The 13,568-nt window shown below is 40.3% G+C and overlaps 1 long non-coding RNA gene across 1 annotated transcript; it reads left to right on the top strand.

The window, feature by feature from the left end:
• Nucleotides 1–2,471: 2,471 nt before the first annotated feature.
• LOC140824581 (uncharacterized) lies at nucleotides 2,472–5,971 on the top strand. Its single transcript, XR_012116380.1, has 2 exons — nucleotides 2,472–2,909; nucleotides 5,815–5,971. It is a non-coding gene; the product is annotated as an uncharacterized lncRNA (long non-coding RNA).
• Nucleotides 5,972–13,568: the final 7,597 nt, after the last annotated feature.

The following is a 13,568-nucleotide window of genomic DNA, read 5'->3' as shown; positions in this document are numbered from 1 at the left end:
CAACCAACTCTCATCCTTCAAAACGTGTCATCAATATTCATCACTTATAAAAATCATGCATACACGTAAATTTTTCTTAAAATCAAGCATGTAACATACTTCTCATAATTACATAAAACGTCGTGCTTATGATAACATACACATTAAAAATGTGTAGTTTTGTGATCAGGGTGCTATCGCTAACTCGACCCAGGTGCAAAATGACCATTTTGCCCTTAGAAACCCTAATTGACCATTTTACCCATGGACCTCAAAATTTCTACCCGAAGTCAAAAAAACACCTTAAAGCACCTCAAAACATAATTATAATCGTTCCTTAGACGTAAAATCGAGCCCATGCAAGAACATCTATAATTCGTTTTAAAAGTTTGACCAGGGTCCCGGTTTTAACTCGAATTAACCTGAAACTCCACCAAACCTTTCCCAACTTAAACCATGACTTGAACCTACATGACTAGCACTTAAACCCTTTGTTTTAGACCACCTATATAACGGCCCGAAAATTCGTGTTTGAAAATTTGCGGAAACATTTAAAATTTTCTTTTTTAATATAATCAAAATTGCCTCATTCACGAATTAAATTGATAAATCAAGTTTATTCAAAATTTGCAGCGGAAGAAAATATTTGTTTTCGAAATAATAATTTAAAATAATCCAACAGCCGATAAAAAGTTTGAGCATAAAAATGGCAACTGCTGTAAATGAGGTCCTCGGGTGCCACTACTGCCGACCCAAGCTAGCTCACTGGTCCCCGCCTTCGGTCTCGACATCATCAGTACCTACAACAATCAAGCCTAGTGAGTCTAAAGACTCAACATGCATATATCGTAAATAACGAGTAAATAGTATAGTAAAATTTGCATGGGAGTAAAATTATCATGTCATGAGGCATAATCGTGAAAATAATTTATCATGAGCAATTATAATACGTGCATAGCTGAACTGAAAAACTCATGGTAGAAATTTTTGTTCCTTGGAGCCCTGTATTGAAATAACTTGTAATAAATTTTCTGGTGAGATTATGGTCTACGCAAGTGGCCCCTGAACTGAACTGACCGGTAACTGGCGACCGGACCGGTAACTGACGACCGGATTTAATAATGATAGTAAAGTGGCCACAAGCAATATCGCATAAATCTCAAAATGAATATTTTGCACGTAATATAATTAACCAACATAATTAAATAAGAACAATTTCGATCTTCTTGCATTAAAATCATGTACTTGCGATATTTAAAAATATCTATATGGCTTGATTGAAGAGTGAAGAAGATATAAACATGCCTTGGTTTGTTTTGACAGAAAACAAACGAAATAATGACACGGCACGGCGGAGACGGAGTGCTCTTCACTTTCTCACTTTTTCTCTCTTAATTCTTTTAAACCAAGCATGCACTATAATTATTATAATAGCGTAAAAATCGTAAACGTGATGCATGAACATTTAAAATATCATGAATTTGTGCTCAGGGCGCTGCCAGGACCGAAATCTCATCCCAGGTGCAAAATGACCATTTTGCCCCTGGAACCCAAAAATTATCGTTCCAACCCTGGACCTCTAAAATTTGACCCGAAGCTTACCAAACTCCTTAAAATGTCCCAAAACATATTTAAAAGCATTCCTAGACGTAAACTCGAGCCAAAATCGCAGCTTTTCTAATTCGTTTTAAAAACTTAGACCGGGGTCCCCATTTTTTATCCCGAATCGACTCGAAACTTAACCCAAAATTTCTCAAACTTTTACCGTAATTACTATACCCTCTAACAGCCCCTAAAATCTTCAGAATTAGCTCTCTAACCTACGGCTAACCCACTTTACTCAAAAATTCTCGGCCACCCCCACAAGCAACACCCTAAACCCAACACATGGCTCCATTTCTTAATTTCCTTCTGTCCACCCAACTACCACCACATGTCCAGCCTTTATGACTCACCATTTAGTCCTTAATGAACTCCTAAACTAAGCCTAAACGAAGAATCTGCTGTGTAACTAAAAATGGAAACGGTCGAGCCTCTCCAAGAACAACTACCCGAGCTCTCTTCAACTAAACCCCCTTCGATCTGCTCCTGGACCAAGACCAGCTGTTCCAGCCCTTAACCCACCTCTCCTAGACCTCGACTGGACCCTCATGGACCAACCTAACCCACGGCTGCTCCACCATGCAAACCGCAGCTCCCCCACGATCGCGGTTATATAATTTAAAAAGTTGGCATGCATGCAAGTTATTAAATTTCTGCAGTATTTTATTTAAATTCTTTTAAAGCATAAAATGCATGTTTATTTTATTAAATTGTTTTAAAGCATTAAATGCATGTTTATTCCATGAATTTGTATTTAATTATTTTTAAGTATTTTATGCATAATTCATGCATGGTAGGATTTAATTCATGAAATTTTAAAAGTTCGCGCATTAGGATTTCTAGGTGCATTTCACGCTCGAACGAGGATCGGAGGACTTTTTGAGGGTTCGGCTAATATTTTTAAAACTTTTCCAACACGAAATATTTTTCGGGAGTATGGTTGGATTTAATGTGCCTAATTTTAAGTTTATTGGGCTTAAATATTTTTTTTTAACTCTTAAATGACAATTTAGGGCCCATTATCTATTAATCAACAATTTTATTAATACCCTAAACTAAACCTAAAGCTACCCTACACATTAAATCAGACGACACCCCTCTCCAACCACTCCATTATCTTCATTTCAGCATCTCCCTTCAGCAACCCATCGGCCATAGCATCTCCATTTCAAGAAAATTCTCCGGTGCTCTTCCGTTACGCAGTTCTTCAAAGTTTCATTCATATACATCAAAGGAATTAAGTGAGAAAGAGAAGAGCACTCCGTCTCCGCCGCGCCGCATCGTTATTTTGTATGTTTTCTGTCAAAACAAACCAAGGTACAGATGAGGTCGGGGCCGAGGGCGGGAACCAGTGAGCTAGCTTTGGTCGGCAGTAGTGGAACCCGAGGACCTCATTTCAGCATTTATTATTTTTAATTCAAACCAAGTTTTTTTTTTATATTGCTGAATTATTTTTAAGTCATTATTTTACAAACATTAGATTTCTTCCGTTGCTATTTTGAATATCCAACATTTTTATCAGTTTAACCTATGATTGAGACATTTTAATTATTTAAAAAAAAAAATTTAAGTTTTTCCGCAAATTTTCAAGCACCCAACTGGTTAACCACCAACACTTCGGAATCTATGTACTTATCCTGGAGGTCCTGGGTTCAAGTGTTGGGGAAGGCGAAAGAAACCACTTTCCAGGGAGTGGGATATTCTATGAGTGGCGGTGCATGGGCATGGGCCGAGGCCCATGCTGACCATCCTACGACCCATGACAAGTAGTGGTGCGTGGGTATGGGCCGAGGCCTTTGTTGGTTCAGCCTAATGGCCCATGATCGTTACAAATAAAAGGCGCCTTTTTTTGTAATGCACATGGGCTGTTCCCGATTGAGCTTGAGTTGACTACTAAATTTTTAAATTTATTTAAATGGCCGAAATCTTAAGGAAATACAAGGGAAAATATTTCTTAAATATTGAATTTTAAATCTCTAGTGTTTTATCTACTCATTAAATATTTTAGAGATTAAAAGATTTAATTATTGAACTTTATTTACTACTTATCTCAACTTATTTAAATAATTCTTTAAACCTTCTTTTACAATAAATTTACTTATTATTTATCTTAAATAAATTTCAGGAAATGTTTTCTTAACAGTAAATTTTATCTCTTTACTCCAACTCCGGTCCGGCCTCACTGAATTAACTGAAAAGAATAAAATTTATCATCCCCTTCATTCCTTAGTATCTTTCCCCTCCTCTCATTCGAAATCTGAGAACAAAACAGCAGCAAGAACCGTGTGAAAACCAGCAGCCAAATCGTGAACAACAAGAGAATTAAGTGAGAAAGAAAAACTCCGTCTCCGCCGCACCGTGCCGTCGTATAATTTGTGTCTTCCTTAAAAGAATTTCCAGGCATGTTTATATTGTTCATTGCTCTTCAATCAAGTCCTATAAGTATTTTTAAACATCTCATGTTCATGATTTTAACACCAAAACCGAATTATGACAGCATCATTTTACAAAAAATTCTGCACAGCTTTTTCTCCACTCTTATGCTTCACGGGTTGCATGTTTTTGATGATTTCAGGGTCTGGTTCGATTCCAGGCTCCCAAGGCTGCTTATGGTCATGTTATAGGGTGTGTTAGGGTCGATTTTTATTAAGGGTTCAAGCCCCAAAACCGTGAGTTAGATGCTCCAAACAACAAGCAAGAAACAAGTGTCATAGTTGGGTTTCGTTTACTGTCATCGGCTTGTTTGGGTTAGAGTTCGAGTCATGGCTTGCCTAGGGCCAGTAGCCATGGCTAGGACCCTTCCCTAGCAAGCATAGGACGTGGTCAAGTCGGCCCTAAGTGGCTTGAGCCATGTCCCAAGTCGTTTGGACAGAAACAACACAAGTGTCCCTCGGTTTCATTTTTCTGTTTTTCCTTCGTGTGAGTGGTTTCGGTTTTTATGAGGTTGGGTGGATCTTGGTTTGCCTCTGGCCCTTAGCCTTGGTTCACACCATATCCCTTGATCTCTAGATCGAGCCTTGGTCAATCAAATGGCCATTGGAACGATGAAAGACAGCAAGCGAACCGATGCATCACAGTACAGAATTTGGTGCACTCGGGTGGGAGTTTCGGGTCTCTCATGGTGTGGTTCGAATTGTGGCTGCCCTAGAGCCCTTAGCCATGGTTCAAATCATTCTTTAGGATGTGGGTAAGAGGTTCTGGTCAGTGGTTCAAGCCCCAATGGCCGGTAGTATCGAAAACGACGCAAGAAATGGAAGACACAGTTGCTGTAATTTTTGACAGCAAGCGTGTCGAGGTTCAGAGGCGTGTTCCGGGTTCTCGGTTGACTTTTAGCCTATGGCCTTGGACTGGACAATGCCTCATCCAGTTAGGAAGGTCATGTTTTTGGCCGTTCATGATTCGGATCATTTTTGAGGTCGTACGAGAATTTACGGTGCGATGTGCCAAATTGACTCTCGAAAGAGCGTTTCATGTTTTGGCCTCCATTCACCTAGATCTCGACCCTCACTATTTTAGTAGCATTAATTCATCATTTTTAGCGTATTTTAATCATGACTATACGTTGGTTCAGTGTTGGTTCGGGTGGGTTCGGAGTCATGATTAAATACGAAGTTGTTAGACGTAATTGTCGCATTTTCGAACTTAGTTGCATAGTTTGGTCAAGTAAAAGCTATTGCATATGTTTCATGGCATATTTAGGTCGTAGCGAGCCTGGGGACGATCCAATCCAGTTGGTAAAATAATAAAGGATATTTCTTTTTGCCATTTAATTTTATTACGTGCATAAAATAGAAAATACTTATTTTTGAGATTTATGCGATATTGCTTGTGGTCAATTCACTATCATGGGAGTATTATTTTACACGGTCGCCAGTGACCGATCAGTTCAGTTTGGTACCACCCGGTCGCCAGTGACCGATCAGTTCAGTTTGGTACCCCGGTCGCCAGTGATCGGACAGTTCAGTTCAGTGCAGAGGCCATATGCGTAGACCATAATCTCAACAGAAAATTATTTCGTATTTTTTTCAGTACAGGGCTCCAAGGAGCAAACATTTTTACTATGATTTTCAGTTCAGTTATGCACGTATTATAATTGCTCAGTACAAGTTATTTTCAGTATGCCTCGTGATATGATATTTTTATCCATGCAAACTATATTTTTCTCGTTACCTACGATATATGCATGCTGAGTCTTTAGGCTCACTAGACTTGATTGTTGTAGGTACCGATGAGGTCAGGGCCGAGGGCGGGGACCAGTGAGCCAGCTTGGGTCGGCAGTAGTGGCACCCGAGGACCTCATTTTCAGCACTTACCATTTTATACAAACATTTTTATCCGTTGTTGAATATTTATAACTTGTTATTTTTGCAAACAAATATTTACTTCCGCTGCCATTTTGAATATCAAACTTTGGTTATCGGTTTAGTTATGAATGAGGCATTTTATTATTTAAAAAAAAAATTAAAATTTTCCGCAAATTTTCAAAGTAAGGATTTTTAGGCCTTCACAGTTGGTACCAACACTTAGGAATCTAGGTACTTATCCTGGAGGTCCTGGGTTCAAGTGTTGGGGAAGACGAAAGAAACCACTTTCCAGGAGTGGGATATTCTGTTGAGCTAGTAGATCAACTGGTACCAGGATTGATGCCAAGATCTATATAAGTCCAGGAGGTCTTTGGTTCTAATCCTGAGAAGGCAAAAGCTCCAGTGCCTGGGCTGGAGAAGTTCTATGAGTAATGGGTAATAGGATAACCGTGTTGCATCAGTCCAACCGGGAACAGCCCATGTGCATTACAACCTAAGACCCTCAAGTAACTGCTGGAAATTTCAGCACTTCTCAAGATCCAAACCTAGTGCACCTAGCCTCCCAAAACGCAATCCTAGCCCCGAACCAACGTGCCACCATTTAACCAACTATCCCAAGACCAAGACCAAGCCGTGAACTCACTCCTGGACCAACCAAATCCATTACTACAGCCACATGCACGCGGACGTACGAGCTTCTCACAAACACCACAAAGCCGAGCTCCAAACGCGTCTATCGCCTACGATCTGCCCCTAGCCCGCAACCAGCTATGCTCGAGCCATCCTAGGCCATGTCTTGGACCCACAAGAGCCATGTACATAGCCTGTGACTGCCCTTACGTTGCTGCATACTCAAATCTTTCGATCTAGCCACACCCGAACCAACCACCATGGTAACTAGCGCTCGGCCTTCATCGACCCTTGACTACCTAGCGACTCCATCCCCTTGACACCATGTCTACCAATGTGTACAACCTTAAACATGCAGCCGTGGTAGCCACTTACATAAAAACCATATAAGCCGTGAGATACAAGCCAAAAACGTGCATATTTCATGTCAACTTTTACAAAACGATACCACATGCTTGATTAAATAATTTATCATGAAACACACACAAAAAAACAATAAGTAGCGTGAATGATGAGCAAAACAAGAATTATGGCGTGCCTTTGCGTTTAAACGCTCGAAACCATGGATTATTACGTGTAGGATGAGCACCGGAGAGACAGGAAGGGATTTCTTAGCCAAAACCAAGGGAGAACTCGAGTGGCTACTTAAGATTATTTTGAAAATGATGCTGCTACTGAAGGGGAGGGGTGGCCGAATGCTTGAAGTAGGGTTAGGATTTGATAGGGTAGAGTTTAAGTAGAAACAATTATGCACTAATGGGCCTTTAATGAAAATTAAAGGGACAAAAAGGGTTTTGGGCCCATTAAGCAATAAAAAAAATCCATCAAGCCCAAAAACACTGTCGAAAAATATTTTGTTTAGGTGCTTTTTGAAATTATTGTCCGAGCTCTCACAAAGTCCCCCGACTCGTTAAAATTTGCGTATCGGTTTAAAATATGGCCCGGCGAGTAAAAATGCCCAACCAAGGCCCATTTTCGAAATTCTCCTTTAATTACACCATATATTAAATAATTCAAAGTAATTATTTAATGAAAACATTTTCTTGATTATCCCCGGTTTCATTTCCTCGTTCGAGAACGAAAAACAACTTCAAGCCTTAATGCATGAAACTTTAAATAAAAACCGAAATGACATACATAACCAAGAAATAATCATGCCTTTAAAGCTTTAAAATAATTAAACACATATTTCAGTAAATCTCAAATTGCATGAAGTCAGGTTACGTAGTTCGAATTTCATACACCTTACAATTACCACCCCCCCTGCTTTAAACATAATTTTGTCCTCGAAATTTATTATGTATGGAATAACTCCAGTAACGGCTCCTCATCTCGATCTCAGTCTCCCAAGTAGTCTCCTCCTCGAAATGATTCATCCAATTGACTTTGAGCATGTGGATCACCTTGTTCCGGATCCTTTTCTCCTGCCTATCCAATACCTAAGTGGGTCTCACCTCAAAAGACTGGTTCAGCGTCAACTGCAGTGGCTCATAATTCAGTACATGCGAAGGGTTCGACATGTACTTCCACAACATCGAGGCATGGAACACATTATAAACTCCCGCCAGATTCGGCGGTAATGCAACTCTGTATGCGACTTTCCCAACTCTCTCTAGGATCTCAAACAGCCCTATGAATCTAGAGTTGAGCTTGCCCTTCTTTCCAAAACTCATCACACCCTTCATCGATGCGACTTTCATAAATACATGATCCCCTACTGCGAACTAAAGATCCCTGCACCTCTGATCTGCATAACTCTTCTATCGACTCTGAGCGGTCTTCATCATATCTGAGATCTTGACCACTAACTCTGCAGTCTGACTGACAATATCTAGGAATGTAAATGAGCCGAGCCGAGCCGAACAGTATCAGGCTCGGGCTCGGCTCGTTAAACTATTTGCTCGGCTCGGCCTCGGCTCGAGCCTTTGGTTTGAAGCTCGGGCTCGGCTTGTTCGGAAGTTATGAAGCTCGGGCTTGGCTCGAGCTCGGCTCGTTAATGGCTCGTTTATCTTGTTTAATGAGCCTGGCTCGGGTTCGGCTCGTTAATGGCTCGTTTATCTTGTTTAATGAGCCTGGCTCGGGTTCGGCTCGATAAACAAGCTCGTTTCTGCTCAGAAGACCTCGCGCATATGCGCGCTCTGTCACGCGCATATGCTCGAGGAGGCCATATAAACCGTCGCTATTAGCGACAGATTGTTTGAAAAACCGTCGCTCATGAAATCAGCGACGGATTGTCGCTAGCAAACCGTCGCTAAATGTTCGGTATAGTTTAGTTTCCTTTGTTAATCTGCGCGGTTCATCTTATTACTTCAGCATGAACTTATATTTCTTATTTTTTACTTCGTCAACATTGATATGCCAAAGTAAAATATAATAAAAAATATAGTGAAGCCTGTGTTTTTAAGCATCCGAAGTAAAATATATTATTTTACTTTGCTTGTATTATTACTGAAGTTATTGGTAATGTATTACTTCGTAATTTTTTATTGCCGAAGTAAAATCCGAATTTTCTACTAGTGTTATAACATTGTAATTTCTGTAAGATATACTTTAGAATTTTGAATAAATGAATATTATATATATATATATATATATATATATATATATAATGAATTACGTGGGCCTATATAATTTTGGACCATATCATATTATAATATGATACTATATAATGTATCACGTACGTGGCCTTGTATTTTTGGACCTCACAATGCTAAGGTTTCTTCTATGCGGCGACATTAGATATCTAGTCGGTTGCCTTTGATGTCTAATATTCAGTTTATTATATTAAAATATTTTAATTTTTTTTATATTTACTTTAAAGTATAATTAATTTCAAACCATAATATTTTTAAATAATAAGATTATATACGTATAATCATATGTAGAATTAATTAGGAGTGAGAGTGCATACGCTAGATTCATTGCCGTAGCAACAATAACAGATTGAAACTTTTGAACTTTTGTCTCTACATACGCTAGAATTAATTTCTACGGAGTGAGAGTGCATACGCTAGAATTAATTTATATCATTGCATTAACAGATATTTATATCATTGCATTAACAATCCAACAAATATGAGTTTCTTAAGTAGACTAAATTCATTGCCGTAGCAGCAATATTCAAACACGCCTGAGAGGCTGAAACTTTTGAACTTTTGTCTCTAATTGTTTTGCCCACTGTATTTGGAGATGAAACCAAACCAGAATCAGAGCTAGGGTTCGCGACCTATACGATCTCCAAACTCTCGATTCACGCCTCAATCAAATTCGACCCAGACGGTACAAGGATTTTAAGCCCTCGGCGCCGGCGGAAGAACGGAGAATCGTACGCAGTTTAGAGGTGGACGGGAAAGGGGTCTCGCTACCTATACACGCTCAAATCTACCGATTTCTGCTTCGATAATGGTCGACCGGACCTGAGCTACGACCGGAGACCCTCGGCGACGGCGGGCGGAGGTCGGGAGGCTCGGATTCGAGGGGAATAGGTAAGGTTACGGGAATAGCCGAATAGGGTTTGGGATTTGGAATAGATGAGGATGAGGTTACGGGAATATGCCATTATTGCCATAACATTCACATTTTTAATATAATTTTTAATTTTTAATTTATTATTATTTATCATACATAATTATTTTAATATTATAACTCATTAATTATCTCAAATTCGAGCTCACGATCTACCTAAACGAGCCGAGCTCGAGCCCGAGCTCGTGAACCACTTAAACGAGCCGAGCTAGAGCTCGTGCTCACGAGCCAGCTAAATGAGACGAGCTCAATTTTGAGCTCACGAACCTATTATCGAACATGTTCACGAGCTAACGAGCCGAACATCATTAATCTCAAGCTCGGCTCAACAAAATTGTCGAGCCCAAAATAAGGCTCGGGCTTGGCTTGATAAGCTTAACGAACGAGCCTGAACGAGCTTTTTAACGAGCCGAGATCCGAAAAGCTCGCGAACATTTCGGTTCATTTACATCCCTAACAATATCTGGCCCCAACTCTGCTCTCTCTCCTACCTAATCCCAATACACTGGTGACGTACACCTCCTCCCATACAATGCCTCATGTGGAGCCATACCGATAGATGTCTAATAACTGTTGTTGTACGTGAACTCCACGAGAGGTAACTTCGGCTCCCAGCTACTCTGGAAGTCGATCATGCAAGCTCTGAGTATCTGAATCACTCTCTCTGATCGTCCGTCGGTCTGAAGATGCAAGGCAGTACTGAAGAGTAGCTTAGTACCTACTGCCTGATGCAGACTCTTCCAGAATGCAGACGTGAACCTCGCATCCCTGTCTGACACGATGGAAACAGGAATCCCATTCAGTCTGACTATCTCTTTGATATACAGCTCTGCGTACTGAGTCATGGTGAAAGTCTTCCCGATCGGTAGAAAGTGTGCTGATTTAGTGAGCCGATCAACTATCACCCAAATGACATTATATCTTCATGTCGTCCTCGGAAGCCTTGTCACAAAATCCATGGTAATGTTCCCCCATTTCCACTTGGGAATAGGTAGTGGTCTCAGCTTCCCTGCAGGTCTCTGATGCTCTGTCTTGATCTGCTGACATGTCAAACACTCGGAGACAAAATGCAAAATATCTCGCTTCATGCCCGGCCACCAATAAAAAGTCTGTAGATCCTTATACATCTTTGTACTCCCTAGATAGATGGAGTAAGGGGCGCCGTGAGCATCACTCATGATATCTGCTCTCAGGGAATCACTGCTAAGAACCCACAGTTGTTCACGATATCTGACTACACTATCCTCAACTGTATACAACCTCAGGCCCTTAGAGTCATCCCTCTGTCTCCACTTATGTAAATGATCCTTAGAAGCATGTCCTGCTCGGATCCTGTCCCTCAGTGTCTACTGCATTGTCAGTGTAGAAAGACTAGGGGCATCGCCCCTTGTATAAACTGCAACTCAAACCTCTGAATCTCTGTCTACAACGGTCTCTGTAATGACAACTGAGTTAACACTTCATTCTTCCTGCTCAAGGCATCCACAACTACATTAACCTCACTTGGATGGTAACGAATGTTACAGTTGTAATCCTTCACTAGCTTTAGCCACCTCCGCTGTCTCATGTTCAGCTCTTTCTGTCTGAAGAAGTATTTCAGGCTCTTGTGATAAGTGAAAATCCTGGACTTCTCCCCATACAGATAATGCCTCCATATCTTCAGAGCGAATACTACTGCTGCTAGCTCAAGGTCATGAGTCAGATAATTCTTCTCATGGACCTTCCACTATCTGGACGCATAAGCTATAACTCTGTCATGGTGCATCAGAACCGTGCCCAAACCGATCTTCAAAGCATCTGTATAAAGCACAAACTCTCCTTTCCCTGATAGCATAGCTAGAACTGGCACTGAAGTCAATTCCTGCTTCAGACTGTCAAAACGCTCCTGGCACTCTGATCCCCAAAAAAATTTGGTATTCTTCTTCATCAAGGCGATCATAGGCACCGCAATAGAAGAGAAGCCCTGAAAAAACTCTGGTAGTACCCAGCCAACCCCTAGAAAACACAATAGAAGAGAAGCCCTGACACACTCTTAGGCGATGCCCAATCTCGGAATCCCTCAACTTTACTTGAATCAACCTCCACCTCATCTCGAGATATGATGCAGCCAAAGAATTCCACTCTGTCCAGCTAGAACTCGCACTTACTGAACTTGGCATACAGCTATCTATCCTGTAGAGTATGTAGTATGGTCCTCAGATGCTGACTATGCTCCTCTATGCTCTTTGAATAAATCAGTATGTCATCTATGAAAACTATGACGAATTGATCTAAATATGGTTGAAACATACGATTCATGAGATCCTTGAAGATTACTCACGCTTTCGTCAAACCGAAGGGCATCACCATAAACTCATAGGGCCCATAACGCGTCCTGAAAACCGTCATATGCATGTGAGACTCTCTCACCTTCAATTGGTGGTATCCTGATCGGAGATCTATCTTTGAGAATACTGATGCTCGCTGAAGCTGATGAAATAGATTCTCGATCCTTGGCGGTGGATAATTATTTTTAGCGGTGACCCAATTCAGCTCCCTATAGTCAATGCAAAACCGCATGTTGTCGTCCTTCTTCTTAACAAACAGTACCGGTGCATTCCCTGGAGAAAAGCTCGGGCGAATGAAACCCTTATCTAGAAAATCATGTATCTGATCCTTCAGCTCTTTCATCTCTGCAGGTGCTAGACGATAGGGTGCCTTAGAGTTCGGTACGGTACCTGGCACCAGCTCGATAGAAAAGTCCAACTTTCTGTCTGGTGGAATGCCTGAAACATCGTCCGGGATGTCGAACCCGTAAATTAGACTACGTATAAGTCATGCATAATTTCTAGCATTTAAAGTAAAATGATTTTTATTATTTTTGCATGAGTATTTATTCTTTCCTTTAAATTTAATTATTTATGTAGTAGTTTAATTTTTATCTTTTCAGTCAATTCAGTGAGGCCGGACTGGAGTTGGAGTTTTGAGATAAAATTTAAAATTAATAAAACATTCCCAGAGTTTATTTTAGCTAACTAGTAAGTTAATTTAAGCTAAAAGGATGTTTAAGGAATTATTTAAGTAACTTGAGGTAAGTAGTAAATAAGTTCATTTAGGTTCCACAATTAATTCACTAAATTATTTAAAGGATAGGTAAGGCTCTAAAGATTTAAAATACACTAACTAAGCAATATTTTCCCTCCATTTATTTGATTACTTTCGGCCACCCCTTAGTGAGACAAAAATTCTTTGACAACTCACCACCTTTGATTCTTTCCTTATTATTTGTTGGCGTGTTATTCCTTTCACTTTTAATCACCATTAACTAATAATAAATCATTATCCTAGCCTTGTGATGACATGCAGAATCGGTCATATGATCCCTCCAGCCATCTCTTGGATATCAAACCGTTTCAAATTTAAAAGAGAGTAAGACTTGGTCACGCCAGAAAAAATCGAGTAGAAGAAAAGAAAAAAGATCACTCTGTCTCCTCCGCGCCGCGTCGTAGTTTCGTTCGTTTTTCTTTCAAAACGAACCAAGGCATGTTT

This window comes from Primulina eburnea, chromosome 2 (assembly GCF_022965805.1).
Source record: "Primulina eburnea isolate SZY01 chromosome 2, ASM2296580v1, whole genome shotgun sequence".
Taxonomy (NCBI): Eukaryota; Viridiplantae; Streptophyta; class Magnoliopsida; order Lamiales; family Gesneriaceae; genus Primulina; species Primulina eburnea.
This window is presented reverse-complemented; position numbering and strand designations above follow the sequence as displayed.